Source organism: Macaca thibetana, chromosome 6 (genome assembly GCF_024542745.1).
Source record: "Macaca thibetana thibetana isolate TM-01 chromosome 6, ASM2454274v1, whole genome shotgun sequence".
Lineage (NCBI taxonomy): Eukaryota > Metazoa > Chordata > Mammalia > Primates > Cercopithecidae > Macaca > Macaca thibetana.
In genome coordinates this window covers 92,517,761-92,539,392 of record NC_065583.1, presented here as the reverse complement: position 1 = coordinate 92,539,392, position 21,632 = coordinate 92,517,761, and the positions used below count along the sequence as shown (strand labels likewise).

The 21,632-nt window shown below is 37.3% G+C and overlaps 1 long non-coding RNA gene across 5 annotated transcripts in view; it reads left to right on the top strand.

Moving 5' to 3' along the window:
* Positions 1-19,900, top strand: part of LOC126957495 (uncharacterized) — a 75,707-nt gene extending 55,807 nt beyond the window's left edge. The window contains exons 3-8 of one of the 5 annotated variants that reach the window (XR_007726792.1): positions 3,758-4,144; positions 7,782-7,913; positions 9,217-9,558; positions 9,789-9,849; positions 10,502-10,687; positions 12,976-19,900. This is a non-coding gene — a long non-coding RNA (uncharacterized LOC126957495). Of the gene's footprint in view, positions 1-3,757; positions 4,145-7,781; positions 7,914-9,216; positions 9,559-9,788; positions 9,850-10,501 lie in introns of all 5 variants that reach the window. The other 4 variants (XR_007726789.1, XR_007726791.1, XR_007726788.1 and 1 more) reach the window with 4 other exon arrangements.
* The last annotated feature ends 1,732 nt before the right edge of the window (positions 19,901-21,632 follow it).

Here is a 21,632-nt window from a genome sequence, read left to right as displayed (position 1 = left end):
AGACCTTTGATTCTCTTTTACTTTCTTCTTTTGGTGAACATCTATCCATTTCCAAGACCCACTTATATGTTATCTCACCAAGGAAAATTTTTCCATCTTCCCAAAGGGGAACAGAACCCCATTGTATTGGAATAAGTTTTTTGAGATATGAACCAAAGCTGCTGTCTTCCTAATATTCTTATAACCTCTGCCCCGCCTCTGCATTCGGGAAACCAGAATAACTTAGAGAGGGACAGCAAAGGAAAACAAAAGACAATAAAGGAATCGATGTCTTTGTTTTGTAACTCAAAGTTAAAGTTCAAAATTAGAAAACAGATTTGAAGGCATAACGGGTCAATTTCTGTTGTGCCTTCCGAAGAAGAGAGTTGAGAAAGAAAGAAGAGGGCTTAGATGCTTTTGGGTATCTGCAAAAAGACCCAGACAATGCCTGGAATAGTAAAGAAGCAGAGAACTTTCAGGGAGTAAGGGAACAGTCTCTAAGATGGAGCAGGACCTGGGGAAGTCTTGCTTCTCCGCTGAGGAAGATGGACCTAGACCAGTGCAGAAGGGATGGCAGCTTCCCCGTAGAGCAGTGAGGACAGATGATGACGTGAAGACTGGACTGCTCATTCTCACCTTCCCTTCATAATCCCTGGCTCTTTTTAAGCTCCTTGGAAATTAGAGACAATCCAGGAGAAAGGGGGATAGAAGGAGACCTTATTTCTGTTACAATGTGAATGGGAGCTTCAAATTGAAAATAAAATGTTATGGAAAAAGTGAAATTATATATATATATATATATAGAGAGAGAGAGAGCACATCTTAGCTTGGTGGCTTCAGGTTTCTGTACATCAAAGGAAGTCATTGTGCCTTCCTCATTGTCATACTCTGGTATTGGAGACTGTGCAACATATATAGTAGGTATGCAATAAACAGCTGTTAACAGAATGAATCAATACTTTGTAGAGTACTGCCAACTACTCCGGAGCTTTGATCTGGCTCCTCTGGAAAAAAAAAAGAAAAAAGAGTCCTGCTTTATTTGTGTCTGTTGCATGCCAGCTTGGCCTGTTTACTCCTGTGGTTTCCTGTATTCCAAAACAATGCAACGTTGCTTGAAATTACACTTGAGCATTTTCTAGAGCATTTCTTCTGTCCATCCTACTTGCAGTGACTCCACTTCAGTTCCTTGTATGCCAGCTGCTGCAATAGCTTGCTGTCACTAAACATGTACATGTGTCTACCCCAGAGGAATTAAGTGGGACCACATCAATGCTAGGGAACTGGCTGTCTTCCAGAACTGCACTCTGGGTCATTCTGTCTTGTGCTTCGGTGAAGTCTTTTCCCCCATTGCCTTCCAGTGTGGAGAGGGATAGGGCACAGTCTACAAAGCAGAAACAGAATGCCCAGTGTGTGGGTGGAAAACTTCCCCTTTCCCTCGTGAGTAGAGGAGACCGATTCAGAGAATGTTCCACTTATTCATGCCCTTCTAGTGTAATTTTTCCTCAATAGTTTCTCTTTCTGTCACCTATAAACCAGAGAGGATAGCCACTGGCATACTGCGTTGTGTAGAATGAGGGGGACTGTTCTGTTTCCTCCTTCAGCTCTTGTAAAGCACCTGCCATTTCCCTGACGCACCATTTAAACTTCAGTGTTCACATCTTGTAAGTCAAACTTGTGTCATCCAAAAGGTTCTCATACACATTCAAATGTTAATAAATGCCAATATCTTGTTCATGACCTTACACATAGGTCTGAAATATTTAAGAAAATGTAAACTACACTCCTTTTTACCTCCACTCTTCTCTCATATATTGGTTCATATATTTCTTGTTTCAAGTAGCAGAGAACCCAATTCCCACAGACTTAATGGGCATGTAGGGGCCTTGTAACTGGAAGGTGGTGTGGTGTAGGTGGCTCTGTTGTGTCAAGAAAGCATGATTGTTTTTTGTCTCTTCACTCTGACTTCCAGGGCCTCCTTCACAGTCGCGAGATGAATTCCAGCAGCTGACACAAGGATTACCCTTTGCTTTTTGTTCGTATCCTATAGACACATGGTATGGTAACTACTAAGGGACCTTCCTTCTCAGAGCCCTCTGGAAATATATATATTATTCGAAATATATATACTATATAATGTATTAAATACAATATTTAAAATATTATATATAATATATACATATTTATGTGTGTATATATATATACACACACACACACACATTTTTTTTTTGAGACAGAGTCTTGCTGTGTTGCCCAGGATGGAGTGCAGTGACACCATCTTGGCTCGCTGCAACCTGCATCTCCTGAGTTCAAAGGATTCTCTTGCCTCCGCCTCCCTAGTAGCTGTGATTACACGTGGCACCATACCTGGCATATTTTTGTATTTTTATTACAGACTCGGTTTCGTCATGTTGCTCAGGCTGGTCTCAAAGTCCTAGCCTCAAGCAATCCACCCGCCTCACTCCCCACAAAGTGCTGGGATTACAGATGTGAGCCATCATACCTGGCTTGGAAATATATGCTTAAGTCTTACCTGCCCAATTTTGAAGCACATGCACATGCAATGAGTCACTCTTCTCCTTCAGCATTTATCACTTCTACTATCTCTTTGGGTAAAGTAGATAAAAGGGAATGAGGACACTATAACATATCAAATTGGGCCTGAATGAGATTGCAATGAAGAATATACCTCCAGTTTGCATTCCAGCCCAGGTGACAGTGTGAGACTCTGTCTCAAAAAAAAAAAAAAGAAAGAAAGAAAAAGAAAATACACCTCCAGTGACACAGGCTTCAGCTGCTTGCAGTTAATCACTCTCAATTAATCAATCAATTGACGCCAATTGGGCTGTGAAAATAGTTGAGTGAAGCTGTGTTCAAGCTCTGACCTTACTCTTTACCAGATGTGTAATCCCGGTCAATTAATTTACCTTTTCAGAAACCTAGTTTTCTGGTTAAGATCAAATGAGATATTTGCAAAACCACACTAGTAACTTCTGCGTTCTCCAAAAGCCAAGCATTATTATTATTGCTTTTGCAAACGAAATCAGGAGATTGGTCTTCATTAGGAGTTACTTCCAGATCTACATTTATAGGTTTTACAGTGTATCAGTCATTAATTTTCTTAAATATCATATTAAGAAAATTATTTGTGAAGTATTTTTATTTATAGATGTTATAGTATTACTAATACATGAACTTTAAAAAATAATTAGAATTCTCAGCACATCCTAAGAAAAACTTTTTATTCCATAACTAATTTCAAATTTTTGAAACACAGATGTTAAGTGTAAAGTTAATTGTTTTACAATTTTGACTTAATGACCATGAAAAACAATACCCGCCTTTCCATTTGAACTGCCTTAAAACTCAGAGTTGAATTCAGACCTTAGCTGGAGAAAGGTCTATTTTAGATTCTTCTAATAGCTATCTCTTTGCTTTTTAAATTCATCTTTGTTCTCATTTACTTTCAACTGATTCATGCTATCTATGTATTTCAACATTTTGAGTAGCTTCATATTCTTTATGGAAATTACAAAAAGGAAAAAGAAAGATATGAAGGTAGAAAAAAAATACAGGAGAAAGGAAAGAGTAGAGAGGGTCTTGGAGAAGGAATGACAAACTCTGGGCCGAGCAGTGGCTTGCAGACAAGAAGGAATCGATTCGAGACAGATGGTTGGTGAGAAGGTACTTACAGGTGCCAAAGAGAGAAGAAATAAGATTTGGACTGAAGGTCATGACAATGAGAAAGGAGATCAGGGGATAAGCTTAAGAACTTTTTCAGGTGAACAACAAAGAAGACTTGGAAACTCAGTGATCAGAGACTGGAAATGATGGTGATGGAAAGTGGAATATCAGTGATCCTGAACATTCAGACCTCACTGATCTCAGAAAAGGTATGAAGATGGGGTGGACCAGGACAGAGATGGTGCTAGCCAATTGATGGAAAGCCCTTAACTTTACATGAATAGTCTTATTTAATTCCCCAGATAACCATTTGAGATAATTAGAATTCCTCTTTGCAGATGAGTAAATTTTAAAAGAGCAGGGATTTTGTTGTTGTTGTTTTTTGAACTGGTAATCCTGACTTATACAGACATGACAAACTCCAAAAGGAAACCCAAGCAGCTATTTGACTCACTTATGAAGTCACCCAGTATGGATGATTCAGGTAAAAAACAATTACTCCTCTTTCCTCATCAGATATCATGTTGTAATCTTGCATGTGTATAAGAATCTGTGTTTGGAGAAGGAATTATTTTTACTGCAGAAAGTTTCTTCTTTGTGTTGATTATGTAACATTAACTTCACTCATATAGCAACTTGGATGTGCCTGGAAAATAGCTCCATTATTTTGTCTATAACTATTCTGGTTCTCTTATAAATATAGAGTCCTATGCATTTTAAAATTCAGTCCAATCCAATAATTAAAACCATCCCTTTAGGTAATGCTGTCTCTTTTGGAAAACGTGCCTAGTCTCCCAGATTTTTCAGCCTTCTGTCCACTTCCAGGCACCCCTTCAAGTGTCTGGGTGCTTTCACAGTCTGGGAGTGGTAGGGAAGAGCTGGTATTCGTTGGTGCAGAGACCTATTGATCCTCTGGTTTTCGGGGTGCTGTCCTTGTCTATTGCCTTGCTGGCACTCATAGCTGATCTAGGCACCATTTGTGTTAACTTGGTCAACTCCCCCTCCCCTTGGCTTTGGTTGCTGCTACAGAACGCTGTCTCTGCTTTATTCTCAAATGGCTCCTTGGTGGAAAGCTCAAACTGAGCCTCTGCCATGGAAGCACCTTGCCTGCCAGCTCTCAACTCAGCTGCTTTGTCAATTCTCTTGGGGCTTAGATGTGGGGTTTTGTAGAAATTCCTAGTCTCTATCCAGGCCACACTGAAACTCAGAGGAGTCTAGAAAGCCATTCCTCAAGGTTAATAGATGAGTTCTTAGCAAGGACAGCTGCAGAAGGTTGCATTCTAGAGTCAGGTATGGAATTTGGGATTGCTTTTCCCTTGAGCTTCCCAGCACACAACTACTAAGAAAAAAGAAAGCCAGAAAGGGAAATTGAAATGCAGTCTCAGATTGCTTTCCACCTTCTACCATTCTCAGCCTCCAGAAACAGAAGGGATGGGCTTAGCTCTCCTTTAACTTTATACTGAGCCCTTGTACATAGAGCAACAAGCCTCGTGACCTAGAGAGTTCATAGGTGGATGGCATCCTCTCTTTATAATGAGAGTTCTGATTGAGTCCTTTAGGCTTAGTTTTGAAATGTTAAGTAGATACTAAAAGTATTTAGCAAATCCATTCACTCTCCCCAAAGCCTTGCTTTCAAGCTAAATTCTTATTCTTTCCTGACCTAAAGGAGTAAGTTTTCTGGCTTGGCCTTGAAGATGAGACCAAAAAGAAATGTGATTTAGGGAATGTCATGAAATATATTGTCATTATTTGCACAATACTGTTTCTGGTACAGTTACATAAACACAGTTAAAAGTCCAGATATCTATGTAGCTGAATGTGCAGTTTGCACTTTCTAGCTTCTGGTAAAGTTAACATGAGAATCACTTTCTAATCAATTTTGTCTAGCAAGTAGAAGCGGTGGAGAGCTGGTTTTATTGTAAGCAAAAGGTTGATAAGAATTTAGTAGATTATATTTAGTATACAGCCTATAAAAAAGAAAATAATTACAGCCATAGTGACAAAAAACAGGCAAACACTTCTTTTATCAACAACGAATTAACAAAAAGGTGACTTTTACAGTGTAATGTTCCTGAGGAGTTTTTAAACTGACAGTTTTAGAGATTGTTTTCTAAGTGTTTTGTCAGAAGAAAAAGCTTCAATAATTTTTATTTTTTGAGTGCTACAGTGTAGTTTTGTTTTATGTGATAGCAAAATAAATTCACTTCTGTTTTACTTTATTTTTTCTCATTCTATTTCACCATCTGTAGTAGGCCTGGTCAGATAGAGGTGAAAATTAAGTTACAGTAACATAAAAAGTATACCTAGAAAATCATGTGAATTCTTTAATGAAGGTTCTTCATTTACTTTACTTGAAGAAATATTTCCTTCGTGGTGCAGACGGAAAATCAGAAGTATTGAATTAAATATTTGTAAAAGAATAGTGAATTACCCACTGTTGCATTGCATTATATATCTTAGTCTTGGTATTCTGTTCTAATTACAAGGTAACATTTCTCCCAAATTCCAAGTTTACATTAAAAATAAAACACATATAATGGCCACAACTCCTAAAATATTCTCCGAAATTATGGGCACATTTATTCATGTTAACATGAGGTTTGCATTTTAATGTAGAGGATGGCGCTGTGGATTGCTTTTGCGAATAATTTCATTTAAGGACAGTTTGACTTTGTAAGAACAGATAAAACCAAAGCCAATTATAACCTGAACTCTTCTCTCCTGTATGCATGGAACAGCATAAACAGAGAAGCTTGTTCTTTACTGCACTTGCCAAATCTTACTGTTTAAAAGTCTTAAAATTCAAATATATATTTATATCAATAAAAATTATACATAATGGATGGAATGCTTATAGCTATACTCTTTATTTCCCCCTTCAATCATTATGAGTATTTATCACTCATACAAAAGTATACATCTGTAACTTCTTTAGTTTCGTTTCTTGAGAGATGCCAGTTCCTCCCTTCTTTCGTATGAACCTAGAAGTGCAGATGTAATATAATATTCTCATCCACGTAATATTATTACAGGATTTTTTTCTGTTGTTTCTGGTGGCTTAATGGCAAAAATGAAATTTTTAAGATGATTTTAAAATTTCTTCTTCAAGTAGTAATTTCGGCAACACTTCTGAAGTGTAATTTGACTTGGGGAATTCGGTATATATTTGAATAGTGGGCAGAGGCTTATTAAAATTATATTTACATATGATATGATACTCAGAAATATTTTAATTTCAGGGCTATACTTTTTCATGATTTCTGGAAATTTTCATTTTTGGAAAAGAGAATTTTGCTGACTTAGGCACACCATAGTAATTATTGCTTTTAATGTAAAATATGGCTTAAACCTGATCTTTCTAGTAACTATACCAAGACACCAAGGATGTTCTTTAACTCTCCTTTGCCCTCTGGAGATAATATACAATTTAGTATCTAAAACTATAATTATGCATCATTGTCAATATTTTTTTCTTAAATATATGAAGAAGCTTACGTTTTTCAGATAGTTATGCTTTACTTTGTAAAGTTTCTTCTTAAAAGCAACAGAAAAATCAAAATGTGACAATGGAAAAGAACTCCTTCTTTAAAACTATTATTCTCTGGTGGGATGGGGGGCTAAGAGGGAATTAGTTAACATGATTTTTAATTTGTCTCAAGGCTTGTGGAAAGAAACTGGCTTTCTAGAATGTACATGGTTGAGTATCGTACAGAAATAAATATCTCCCCCTTGGAATTTAAATTGTATCTAGTAGTACTATTTTTATACCTCTTACTAGGAAACGAAATACCTCTAAATTTAGTGCTTTGGAATTTTATTTCCACTAAAAATTTCTTCAGATATGTGAGCACCATAGTAACAGCTTTGCGAGCTGGTTCTTCATTACAGTTCCCCGATAAGAGCTTCACTCAAGACAGTTCCTTTGGGATGACTGAGACTAAAAATCAATTCTGATAACATTAGAACAAATTTAAAGACAAAAAAAAAAAAAGAAAGAAAATCAGAGAAAGCATGCTTGCTGTGGATAAATAGAGCTTCCCTTAAAAATTATTTTTTCAGTCAAAAATCTAAAATGTCTTTTCTCAAAACTTTTTTATTTCTTGTATTATTTTTATACCTAGGTAGGATTTTTCTTAACTTTGGAAAAAATAAATCTCTTACCAGAGATATGAAAAATTCAGCTGAATTTATTTATGGCCTTGGTAAAGGTCTTTTCATGCTCTACAATGACAATATTTTTACAAAACCAACAGGTAAGTAATATGGGTGTGGAGAGATGAATGCAATGAATCTATTTTAATAAAAAGTTAATAATTCATTATTTTCAAGAAAATCATTGCATTTTAAAAAAACCATGTAGTACACTAGACTGAGCTCTGATCATCTTAAAAAGAAGTCTGTCAAAATAAATCAGGTTGATAACTGATTAGCAGAACGTGTAGTCTGTCATTTTTAAATATGTGCCCAATTTCTTCACATAAATCTTACCTTTAAAATCTTCAAGGGGAAAATTTATTTTGGGCACATTGGCCATGAATATCAGTTGACATTTATACAGTGCACAGAATTTATACTGTGGGTTAGGATGTCGGCCATAATTCTAGGCTGATAGTTTGTAAAGGGAAGATTCCATTTTGTACTGTTTATAAAATGTTACTCTGCAGTTCCGTGCTCCAAGACTAACAAAGTCTATCCAAGTATAGTCAAGCACTGCAGTTTAACTTATTGCATTCATTAAACTAGGCTTAGATTGTCCTAATTATATGTTATCAACAATTAAGAAATGGATCACATGCCATAGACTGGCTAAAACATTCTGTATTCTTGGCTGGATGCCAGTGGAGGTGTCAAGTTCCATTCTACCTTGTCATCAGCTGCATCTCTGCTTTTGCAGTACAAGCAGCAGCTGTGCTAGACAAAATAATCTAAATTCTCACATGTACTTTTCCTTTAGGAAACAGCTCACACTGAATTGCATTTCTGGTGTGAATAGTACTACACCTGAGTGAGTTTGTGCTGAAACGTATTTTATGCAAATAATTTTAACTGATATAATCTTTCATGACTTTTAAATGTGTTTGTTCTATCAAAATAATGGTCTTACTTTTCATGCTGAAATTATTACCAAATGGATTCTGTGGGCAGCAAAGTACTCTGCTCATTCGGCAATGATTTTCCTATACCTCAAATTACATAATTTTATAGGTGCTCTGTTTCAAAGGAAAACAATCTTTACTGATCCAAGTAGTCAAAATTAATCATGGATCTCTGATCTCAAAACTCCTGGCAAAATCCTTTTATTCAGAACACCCATATACTAGACGCTCAACACTTCACAAATCCTTGTGGGACGATGGGTTTTTCAGTCTAATTGTTCAATCAAGTGCAGCTTCTGAAAGTGGAGATTCAGCAAGGCTTTCCCCTGAACAGAGGCAGGCTCAGCCAATTTTATGAGTAGGTAAATTTGACCTGGCTTTTGCTTTACATTGTCATCTTTGTTCTTGGTAATGTAAAAATGGGTTTTAGAAGTTGTTCTCCTTTCCATGTGTCTGACAGAGGGAAGATCCTTCCACAACAGCAAGTGTGTATTGCAGCAGGATCTGAGAGTCTTGGTGCCAGGACACCGTGCTAAGTAAATAGACCACAACAGCTGGGTCTCCTTTGCTCCTGGAATAGATCTTCTACTACACAACCATGGAAAGCTAGTCCGCATGAGAGGCAGTGACTTTAAAGTTCACCGGAGGGCTTACATATGTGTTGACATGCATTTTCAGGTCACCAATTTACTTGGTTGTTAAAAGCTTTACTGCATCATATATGAACCAAAGTGGAGGGGTCACGCCAAGTCCTTACTCAGAAGGAGAAGATAATGGAAGAGATGCAGAACACCCAGGCAAGGTCTCTACTTTATATACAGCTTGTCCTAGGCCATTTTGTAATGGCATCTGCTGTGACCATGTCTTACTGCGTCATTTAACTTTTCAAATTTTGCTTCACATTCAGAAATTCTTGTGGTACTGTGCAACTCACAGAAATATAACAATAAATTCCTTCACCAAAACTAACTTCCTGGAAATAATAATTTTCTTTGATTTCACAAAAGATTTTTTTTCTTTGTCTTTCAGTAGATGATCTATCTAGGGATGCCAGCAAGTGCTCTCAAGAGAAAATGTATTCTGTTTCATCCAGGTAATATATCAACCGCTCTGCTCACAAGCCAGCCAATCAAATACTATAGTCCTATCATTTATATACATCCCCTCTCTCTCTCTCTCTTTGTCTCTGTCTCCCTCCCTCCCTTACCCCTCTGTGCTGTCTGCTGTCATCTCTCTGCACTTAGGTTAATACTATGCACTAGGCTATAAGAAATGCAATTCTAAATAATCAGTTCTTCTGGCCATTGGACAACACAATCTTGGTGCAATAATACATTAGTAGTGGGGTTTGCCCATTGGGTAATAATTTATCTTAGCACACGGACTGTGTCTGCCCCTAGTAATTGCTTAGTGACTCTTTGCTGGCTAAAGACTCTAATTTGACTTGCTTTCTTTTTATATAACCTATTTATCTTGGTGCATCTTTCACTCGGCTTGTGATTTTTGACGTTTGGGGGAGTTTCCCAAGAGATGATCAGCATTTGGTTGAGGGGATGATTAAAATTCCCTTCCCCTTCAGATTATTTTTCTTCTTTTTTTATTGTTAGAAATAACTTTTTCAACAAGGAACTTTTCAATTATCTACTGCCTATCTTATATCTTTATTTAAGCTTTTGAAACAGACTGTTTTGCTCTCCTTTGTCAGCTTTTTCTCTCCTCTTACTCTCCTTTATGTTACCATTTAGGTTCAGGCTAAATTGCTGGGACAGCTGCTTTCTTTGACCTCCTCTCGACTTTGCTGACCACATCACCAACTGGCAGGGTGTGGTGCCTTAAGACCTTCCAAGAGACTTGCTTCCAAATGGAAATAATGGAGTAACATTTTGTATGATCAAACATGAGAGAATTCCAGTAATTTTCAGCATTTTAAGGTACATTCAGCATATTGCTCAAATGATTATTAAAATTCTGAATCTGAAAAGCAGTCGGTCCCACATCGAAACTGCTTGTAGAATACATGATTCAGATGGTGGTCATTGGTTAATAATAGCAACAGAGGAAGCCCTGGGAGCCATCTAGTAGGGAACCCCTCTTCTTCCAGAAAGTAATACACCAAAGCTATTCTCTGTAGAAGACTGTTTTGTCTTTTCTTAGGAAATGGAAAGAAAAGAATTTTTATTATATTCCTGTCTATTGTCTTATGGCTTTTATAGCTATTGAATTATTTGAACTAAATCCTATTATTTGTATTAGCCCCTTCTTTCTCAAACACACATACTTACAAATATACACACATGTTCACAATATAGTGGGGAAAACAAGCTTTCTTGTCGATCTGTATCATTAGGAGGAAAATTATTTTTTCTGATCATAGGAGTACAGGTTTGTTTTTATTTCAAAATACTTAGAACTAGAACCAAAGTAGAGTTTGTTAGTGCCAAGAAGCATTTCTCTTTCTTGAATCAAGAGCCCAGTGCATCATTTTTGCCACTTTCATTCTTTTATTTCATCAGCAACCTTCTTTTCAGCTACCATGCAGCAAAAAATGTTTGCAAGTAGCGTCTGGTGCTTCCATGAGGTATGCCTGGCTGCTCAGGGGGAATGCATGGGACAGAGGGAGGCTCTTTTCTACTCTGTAGCCGGCAGGACAAATCACTGACATCCTCTTAGATATTAGAGGGGAATATCCTGAGCTATTCTGGAATCTCAAAAGGACTAACAAAGTTCATTCCATTTGTCATTGAAATGTGACAGTGATGTAGAACAAAACCTTTCCGCAGTGGGGGCTGGCTGCACCGAATTCCTTTTGCAACAAGGAAATTAGGTCAGAAGAAATTTAGGTCAACACCTTACAGAGATGTCCCCATGCCTGAAAGGAGCCAGGAGAACTTAAAACATTCCACACAGAAAGGTTATTGTTTTTATATTTAATTTGAAAAATGGTACCTTCCAAAGCTTAGTGTCATATAAATTCAGCTATGAATCAGCAAAGAAAATTACCGTTTGCATCACTAGCACTGCTTCTGATAAATCCAGGCACGATCCTAAGGTGCTTCTAACCAAGCCCAGCCGACCCAGTTTAATCATGCAATTCAAGACATATTTATCAACTCTTGATTATGTACAATTAAACTATTAGATAATGTAAAGGTTGTAAAGATTAATAAGTACCTCCTCCCACTAATCCCATCTTTGCCATAAGGAAGTTATAAGCTAAGGAGGAGGAGAAGATTATGGGGTAAATTAAAATGCAATATAGCCTATAAGTCATTGATTCATTTGTCATAGAGCAAATGAACTCCTACTGTATGCCGAAGACTATGGAAGTGATATACAAGAGTTAAAGTAAGTGATTCTGGATGGAGAAGAGAGAGATCAGGTTAGTTTGGGGTGGACAAAAAGGAATAATTTCTTAAAAAAAGGGCAGTTTAACTGAACTTTAAATGGATATAATTTCAAAAGATGGAGGTAGGTAAGAGGTCCCTGAGTGGAAGTGTTGGGAAGAGGGACACAGTGGGTGGGGATGCCTGGACAAGGGGAGGCAAAGAGACCCCATGGCTGAGAATGTTAGGAGGAGAGAAAAGCATGTGCAATGGCAAAGGGGTAGACAAGAATATGCTGTATTTGGGGAACAAATGATGACCCATGTTGATTATATTGACCACAAAAGGCAGAAATTGAAGTGGTTAGAAAGGATAAGTCAGAATCCTATTTAGACATGCCTTGAATACCAGGCTGGAGAGTTGCATGAGTGCGGTGAGCCATCCTGTGGCTCCGTGGAAAGGATTCTGGTGACTTGGATGGCTCTTCCGACCAGTCAAGATGGCTGAATACAGGTTAGCAAAGTTATTCCATAAATCCTAAACCATTGTTCTGGAATGTCTTTAGATATGAAGTGACTTGATCAACATCTCTGCTGTCAGTATTGATTGTATATTTCTTAAGCGAAACAAGTGGAATTTTACTAAATCCGCTTTTTAAAGTATCCCAACTGAAGTCTAATTTGGCATTTGGCCAGTTTAAACAAAAAAATGAATGAGAAATATAAAAAATGAGCACGGTTTTTATTTTCATTGGTTATGTGACCACCTTCTCACTACATACATCAGTTAGCAAAGTCTGCTTTCAACTGTGGAAATTTCATTATCACATCTAATTCTGGTTTGGTAGCACATTAAACTTTCAAACAGTTAATGACTCTGGTTTTCTTTCTGTTCAGCTTTACCTTTCATAAAGCACCGGCAAGAGGAAAGAAATGACAGTAAGACTGAATTATGAACTTTAAAAAGTTGAGAACAAGTAACTACTTGTACTGTGAAAGCTGCTCTCTCTGCTCTTGATTAACTGTCTGCAATAGGTCAGTGGTGAGCACTGTGTACCGTGGCGATGATTGTTGCAGCAGACAGGCAGAGTAAATCACAGAGATGGGAGGGGGACCCAAAGGGAGGAATTTCTTCTAGCCTCCTATTTAACGCATAGAGATTACTGAAACTCTGCTTTCATAAAATGGCTCGTTTCACAGACTTATTTCCAATATCTTCCATAGATCACAATTTTAACAAAAAACAAAACAGCATTTGTAGTGAAGAATAGATTAGTGTTTGCTTACCTTGAAGTGCTTTGGAAATTGGTGAGTGAGGACTTTTTGAATAAGATTTTGATCCCAGAAATTTGTAGGTGGGGAGCAGGGAGAGGTTGTGCGTCTATGTGTATGTACATATAATCTACTTGTAATATATGTGTATATATATGCACAGTTTCATATATAACACACATATTTACACACACATGCACATTCACAATTTACTTATTGATGGGAATATCAGGAAGGAAGAAAGAAAGACTAGCTGATCTCTTGCCACATTTTCTCCATTGAGGTTGGTTCTAATATCCGTCCATTTTAGATGAATTTGAGGTTCAGAGAAGTTCAACAAATTAAATAAATAAATAATTTAGTTACATAACCCCTGCCTTCCTCTCTTTATTCTCCTTCTAGTGTTGTATCAAAAAGTATCAAAATGGTTTTCAAAAGAAATACAAGAAAGTAAGTAAAAATGACTTAAATTTTTTAAAAAGATGTTACCTAGCCAAAATGAAGACCAGAGAAGAAAGAACACACTATGAGGCTGGATGTGAATTTAATGGCAAAGATGACTCTCAGTTTCTTAGCAGCCAAGCCAAAGAAACAAAAGTGAACAATACACAAACGAGTTACTCGGGATTACCCCCAAACAACATCACAGTTTTATATGGCTTGTTTCTTACGATGCCCTTTGTCTATGATGTTTGGTACAGCTCTGTGATGGCTTAGCTCAATTTCTCATTTTATCATTATAATCTCATACATGTTTATGCATGGTGCACACATGGACTCTTTGGCACAAAGAAACAAAATGTTGAGGAAGGAGTCCACACCTCAGGCTATATTCATCCTCACTGGAGAAATAAGCTGTCGTCGTTAAGAAGTAACTGTCGAGTAAGGGGGCTGATCTGGCAGACTATAGAGAATCCTTACACCATAGTCATGCCATGGTCATGTATGTGCATGTTAGTGTGCCTATGCATGTGTCTTACAACACCCTGTTATATGTCTGTGTCTTACTTTGCCATCTATTTATTATTCTTAGTGTTGCTCATGAAGAAGTCTTTCTATATACCTTCAAATGACAATTATTTCACAACTCTATAGCGTTTTCATCTAGACCTTTACATGTTCTGAGAATGGAGTCTATGCCATCGGGAACATTTGTAATCGTAAATCCATGCCTTTTTGTGCATTGGTTAGGTAGATGACTCATAAAGATGAGGGTTGTCAAGAAGAGTTTGAAGATTAAAGATCTGCTAGACAAAGTAGAAAACTAAGGAACCTGATGCTGGCTCCACAAGTTCTCACACTTGTTTTTAGTTTGACCAAAAAAAAAAAAAAAGTAGGCTTCAAGTTCATTTTATTTGATTGTGTGCAATAGTGTTCCAAGAAAATATAAGATTACTTTCTCTCCTGTTTGCCTTGATATATATACTCTGTGGGGAATAATAATTATAGAAAAAAAGTTGTTCTTCTTTATTAAATCTAATTTAATATAAACTTGCTGTTTAGGAAAATACTAAAAATGAGTTTTACTAGCCTGATTTGTTTTTACAGAAATACTATCAACTGAATAGAAGTGAAAGAGAAATCAAAATATTCTTACATCCATTCTGAATCTAACGTTCTCCAGTATATCAGAGAATCAGGCTCCATAAAAACTGTTAAGCAAACTAGGTCACAGATAACAAGGTAGCAATTAAAATGACTATATCAATTATTTGGTTATTTCCTAATATTTCACTCTGTAGGATCTTTTATATAGGACCCTCATTTAGTACTCTACTATGAAGAGAAAACTTTTTTAACATAACATTATTTATAGAATCATTTAAAATATGATGAATGGGAAAAGAGCATTCATTAAAAACGTGGGGGGGGGGCGGATTACCAGAGAGCTCTCATTTAGAAATATCTTCAACTAAAACGACTAAATTATAGTTGATGTGGTAAAGAAGAAATTTAATATGTTACCTAAAGAATATCATTTGGAATGCTTTAGTTTCTCTCCTCTCTGCTCTAGGAAATATGCTTCCTCCAATAGTGGGATTTCCTGCTACACTTTACATCAGTGCTTTTTCCATTGTTATTCCTTTCTTAAACCTAGATTAACCTATTAATTTAAAAACCTGGACCTTGTGCAATGTTCTAGGAAACCAAGCCTGAGCGACCAGAGACTTGCACAAATGATTTTATCGAGCCTGTTCTGTTTATTTAGCTGCTCTTATTTGATCCTTATAATTGAATTCTTAGACCCTCCCAAAAGACAAAACCATATACTTTGAATTGTACCATGCATTAAAATGGGTTGTTTACAGCTTTCTAGTGTTACTAAACCTCTAAACCTCTTTATGGCTTTTTGGAGCCAGTTCTCCTGAGATTATGTTTGGCTGAAGTCAATAGGAGCAGGGGTTTCAGACTACACCAAAGAGCTGAGTAAGATTCCACTGATTCAGCATCTGTCCTCGCTGCCCTAGGGTTCACTAGCATATATTTTCTAAAAAATAAGTATTAGGGAAAGCATATGTGGTCAGATCCCATGCTGCATGCTGGGAGATACGGGTTTGGTCCTTGCCCTTGGAGTGTTCACTTTTCTTTTGGGAAAGAGAACATGTACCCAGATCACTAGGATCTGAAGGGAGTGTGAGATGGTATAGGCACAGTGTGCAGACAGTGAAGAGGAAAAGCTCCTTACCTGGCTAGGGGATGGGTGTGTTGTAAGGTGGGCAGTCAGGGACAGTTTATAGTTCTACGGTTGAGATCATGCCTGAGTCTTTGTTTGTTTGTTTGTTTGTTTGTTTAGAGACAGCATCTCACTCTGCTGTCCAGCTTGGAGTGCAGTGGTGAGATCATAATTCACTGTAACCTCAAACTCCAGGGCTCATAAGATCCTGTTTCCTTAGCCTCGGGTAGCAAGGACAGACACAAGTGTGCCTGGATCTTAAAGGCTGTTACCAGGTTAGGGAAAGGAGGAGTTAAAAGTAGGGGGAGGAAGGGCATGCTAGTTGATGGGGATGCCAGGATAAAAAGTCAATCAGGGAGAACTCTTAAGTAAGTACAAGAAATACTTTCTTCTTCCACTATTAAGTTCCTTCATTTAAGAAAGAACCCAGTGAATTGTGAAACGTTAAGAAATATAGCCTTAATCTCTTTTAATTTTTTTTTTTTTGGTCTTTTCCATAGAAAAAAGAGAGGATGAGCTACATCATCATCAAGGTTTCTTCAGGGCTCTGATATTATATGCTTTATATTCGTACAAATTTATAAGGCATATGTGAAAATTTGTTACATGTATGTAATGCATAGCGATCAAGTTAAGGAATTTAGGGTGTATGTCTCCTGAGTACAAGACATTTTTGTTTAACTATAATCACTCTACTCTACTGTCAAGCACTGAATTTTTTTCTTCTATCTAATTGTATATTTTTACTCTTTAACCCATTTCTCTTTGTCTTTCCCACTATGTATTTAATTAACCTGAGATAACAGACCCTTACACTGTTTGTATTAATATATGGATATTATCTTCAGGAAAACAATAGCATTGTTTATTTCTAGACATAATTTTGTAAATCAAAACATGAGAATAGTACACTTCTATTCCCTTTAGGTACTCTGATTAAAATCAGTTTTACTGCACAAAGATTTGGTTTCAGAGGAATTTCCCCGGAAAGCCTTTTCCCACACATCGAACTATGGTCCTACTGTCACATTCAGAGTTTGGGATCCTTTTAAAAACAGGAATAGAAGATTCAAACTTATGTTACTACCAGTGAACGATAAATATCCTTTGAAATGACTTTACACATTTAGGCTATCATTACTATGCTACTTTTAAACTATGATAGTAATTGAAGCATTTTCATCATATGACTTTGCCCCAAAGTGTACCAAGTAGGAATTCGATTAACAGCAACCAGCCAACGAAAGCCTAAAGTTCCAGCGCTGGTGTGTTATTCCTTGTCTTCGATGTGCCTCAGTATCCTTCGACATTTCTGCTCCACAGTTGTGACAAAGGAAGTTCTGTACAAAATGTGACCATTTTAGGCAGAAAGAAAAGGGAGAGAGAAAGGGCAAATACATGTGCCAGCGGAATGAGTCTCACTCAACAGCTTCTGCTTACATTTATTGGTAGAACTTAGTCCTAGGGCTCACTACCTGTAAGGGAAGCTGGGAAATATAGTCTTTAGCTAATTATACTGCAACCCTTAGCTACATCGAGTTCTGTTCATAAAGAAGAAAGAGTAAATGCAGCATTTACTCTTGCACTCCAGCCTGTGCAAAAGAGTGAAACCTTGTCTCACACACACACACCAACCAAAGAGTAAAAGTAAAAAACCAAACAAACCAACAAAAAACAGACAAAAAATAGAAACGTGACTCAGTTTTAAATAAAAACAATTAAAAGTCTAAGTGGACAAAAGAGTGTAGTATCTAAGAAAAAAGTTAGGCTTATTTCCTAACTGTGCTACATTGTAACAGTATCTTCCATATTTGCAGGCTGAATTCATTTGAGTTGCCCTGAGGTAGAGAAATAAAACCTGGACCAGTAGTCAGGAGAAAGAGGTTCCACTCTCAAATCTGCTGCATTGTTACTTGAAGTGAATTTACCTTTCTGAATTCCAGACTGAATTAATGATTTTCAAATTTTTCTTAAAGCTGTGAAACACTTTGTTCGAACAGAGGCCACCTGTAAAATACCCAGCACTACTTGGGTTGAAGTTGGATGTGGTGATAGTAGATCAGAAATCCTACTTGGCTAACTGGGCACAGTGACTCATGCCTGTAATCCTAGCACTTTGGGAGGCTGAGGTGGGTGGATCACTTGACGTCAGGAGTTCGAGACCAGCCTGGCCAACAGGTGAAACACCGTCTCTACAAAAATAGAAAAATTAGCCAGGTGTGGTGGCTCACACCTGTAATCCCAGCTACTGAGGAGGCTGAGGCAAGAGAGTCGCTTGAACCGGGGAGGCAGAGGTTACAGTGAGCTAAGATTGCACCACCGCACTCCAGCCTGGACGACAGTGAGACTGTTTCAAACAATAACAACAGCAACAACGAAGAAATCCTACATGGTTTCTGAGCCTTTTCCTGACTTTAACATTCCACATGTCATCATTAAGGCGAGACCAAACCCTAGCTGCCCTAAGAAACCATGTGGTACCACTTGGAGTACATCTAGGCATTATTAAATGTACTTTTCAAAACACTGTCTTTTATTTTGTTCAACAAATGAATTACATTTCCCTTTTCTTTCTGTTACTTATCTTTAATAGTCTCCGTTTTGTAAAACTTCTTACCACATTCTTTTCAAACTCTGGAAATAGTGTGTGGCTCCTGGGAAATTCTCAGAGGTTTAATTTTTTGCATTTTCCCCAAAATTTGTTTGGCTTCCTACATGGATTTTTTTTTTTTAAACCCTCTGCCCAATACTTAAATCACATTTACAACATCATGCATAGCTCATGGGGGAGAATAGTAATGTTTTTGCTTCAAAGGTCATCATAACAGGAGGTCAGTGAAAAATCAAACATGACTTTAAAAATATAAGGGCAGAAAGACACCCACAAAACTGGGCATGTGGATTGAGTGCTAGATGGGTGGTCAACCCAACCCAGACACTCCAGCAGTAGTCCAACCACATAACAGACCGGAAAACTCTAAAGTTGCTAACTAAGAAGCTGGTTTTATTTTATTTAATTTTTTTCAAGAATTCTATTTCTGGTCACTGCTATCAAGAGGTAGAAAATGTGCTGATTTCTTGTGTTACTTCATATTGGTCTTTTATGTAAGGTGTTTTTATGAAGATATAAAATGCATTTACACTTTGGGGTTTTATGAACCTAGAATAATACTCAATAACTCAGCATTTTCTTGGTGTACCAATTGAAATAATCAAAAATAACCTTTAATTTTTGCATAATACATGTTTATAAGTTAAAATAAAAATTTTATTGAGCTAGTAGTTCACATAGTTTCATTAGTTTAATTTTTACTATTCTGAATAGAATCTCAGACTTATAAAATCTTATCACTTTAACGTTGCCTGTAAATTCAAGATTCAATGAAGTATTTTCTTTGTGTTGGAAATCAAAGTTTTGGAGTTAATCATATTTTAAACAATGAAATTTATAAAGTGTATGAATTGCTGAACTTTTTATATCCGTTCACATCAGAACATGTGGCAGGATGACAGTCTGGTTTTTGATCATTAAATTAAAAAACCCAAATATTTGTTTAGTTATTGTAGCCTATTATTTGGAATATTTGATACTCACGTCCATATATTTATTTTGGTTGTTCACCTTTAAGATAGAGACAGTTCTTCTTTCACATGCAAAAAGAGTATGGGATAAAAAATGTCCTTTACTGTATGAGTTCATGTCTGTGTAGGGACATAGATGAAGCTAGAAACCATCATTCTGAGCAAACTATCGCAAGGAAAGAAAACCAAACACTGCGTGTTCTCACTCATAGGTGGGAACTGAACAATGAGAACAGTTGGACACAGGGTGGGGAACATCACACACCGGGGCCTGTCGTGGGGTGGGGGAGTGGGGAGGGATAACATTAGGAGAAATACCTAATGTAAATGACAAGTTAACGGGCACAGCACACCAACATGGCACATGTATACATATGTAACATACCTGCATGTTGTGCACATGTACCCTACAACTTAAAATATAAAATATAATAAAATAAGAAAAAAAGTCCTTTACTTTGTTTTTGTTAATTGAGTTATAATTGAATATCTCTAGCTTAGATCTTTTCCCTTATTTCCAGACACAGACATATATAGTAACTCCTTGGCATATGAAATGGAATTATTATTAGAGAAACATGAATAATCCAAATATTCACTTATCAAAATAATTTTACTGTAAGAAATTATGGCAAAGGACTTTGTAACATAGTTTTCAAAGCTGTGTGGCTTCCTGTTAGTTTTCTATATGTTAACAGACTGAACCAAAACACCAAGGACCACAGTCCTCCACTCCTGGGTACCCCTAGAAGAGAAGATTGACCCCCACTCCTCCTGTTCTTATCTTCTTGGTATGCCCTGTGGAGTGCTGGCCAATAAACATAGCCGGGGGAAGGATTTCTCTGGCTTTTTTTCTTTCTCCCACCAGATTTCCCAGTAAGCAAGACAACTAGAACACAGTTGGTTTTTTGTTTGTTTGTTTGTTTTTGTTTTGTTTTGCTGTGATTCAAGGCTAAATCAAAGTGATTAAAATTCAAAAAGCAAATTTTGCAATGTGGAAAATTCAAGGATAGCCAACTATTTCAAAACTACAAAACTACAAGTCTAGAGTTAGCAGTAGCTTACAGTGCTACTGGCTAGTTTACTATGTCTGCAGACCGTGCAGTGAGAGTGTGCCGTCCATACTGAAATGTATGCTGTTTCGAGGGCTGCAAGGGTAAACTGTATACCATACAAACCAAGAAGTGTGCTCAGGTCAACTTTCTAGCAACTATCCCAGGTTACCCCAAACTGACCTCATCATATTCTCTCCTCAACAGATTCATTTTTTAGTATTCCCTATCTCACCTGGATTACTGTAGTAACCCTCTGGCTCCCCTGAGTCATTTACACTTTGGCCAGAATGGTTTTTCTCAAACACCAATCTGATGAAGCCACTCGCTAAAATGTCTGAAGTGGCTCTTGATTAATTTCAGGGTAAAAATCTAGACATGGCGTAAGAGGCTGTTGACCATCAGGGCCTGTCTTTTAGTCCAGCTTCTTTTCTCTCTATACCCCTGTGTACACCCAGCCTTCAGCTGCATCTAAAGCCTGGAGTTTTCTAAAAGCACCTTCAGGCCCATGCTTTCATGCTGTAGCATCTGTGGTTCCTGCTGCTTGGAATTCCCTTCTCCATTATTTGGCCTGTTACTCATCTTTGAAAGCTTATTTAAGCATGACCTTTTCTGGGAAGTTTCCTTGGGAAAGTTCCCTGGAGCCCTCTCATCCTCCAGCATCTTTTAACATAGCATTTACCTTGGGGATTTGTAATTGTGAATTCACCAGGGATATCTCTGAAAGCAATGGGTGCTCTTTGTATCTAAGTATTTACAATGTGTAGTTCAGTGCTTGACCCACAGTAGAAGCTCACTAAACAAATATTTGCTGAATGAGTGAATGGATGGTTAGAAACCATACGGCTTGGCTTGGAATGGGCTGTTCAGTAGTTCATCTCTTGGGGAATGTAGAATCAAGATCACAAAGTATATCCAGATGGACTAGATTTCTTGTTGTGTATGCAAGCCTTAAAAACTGAGGAGCCTAGCGT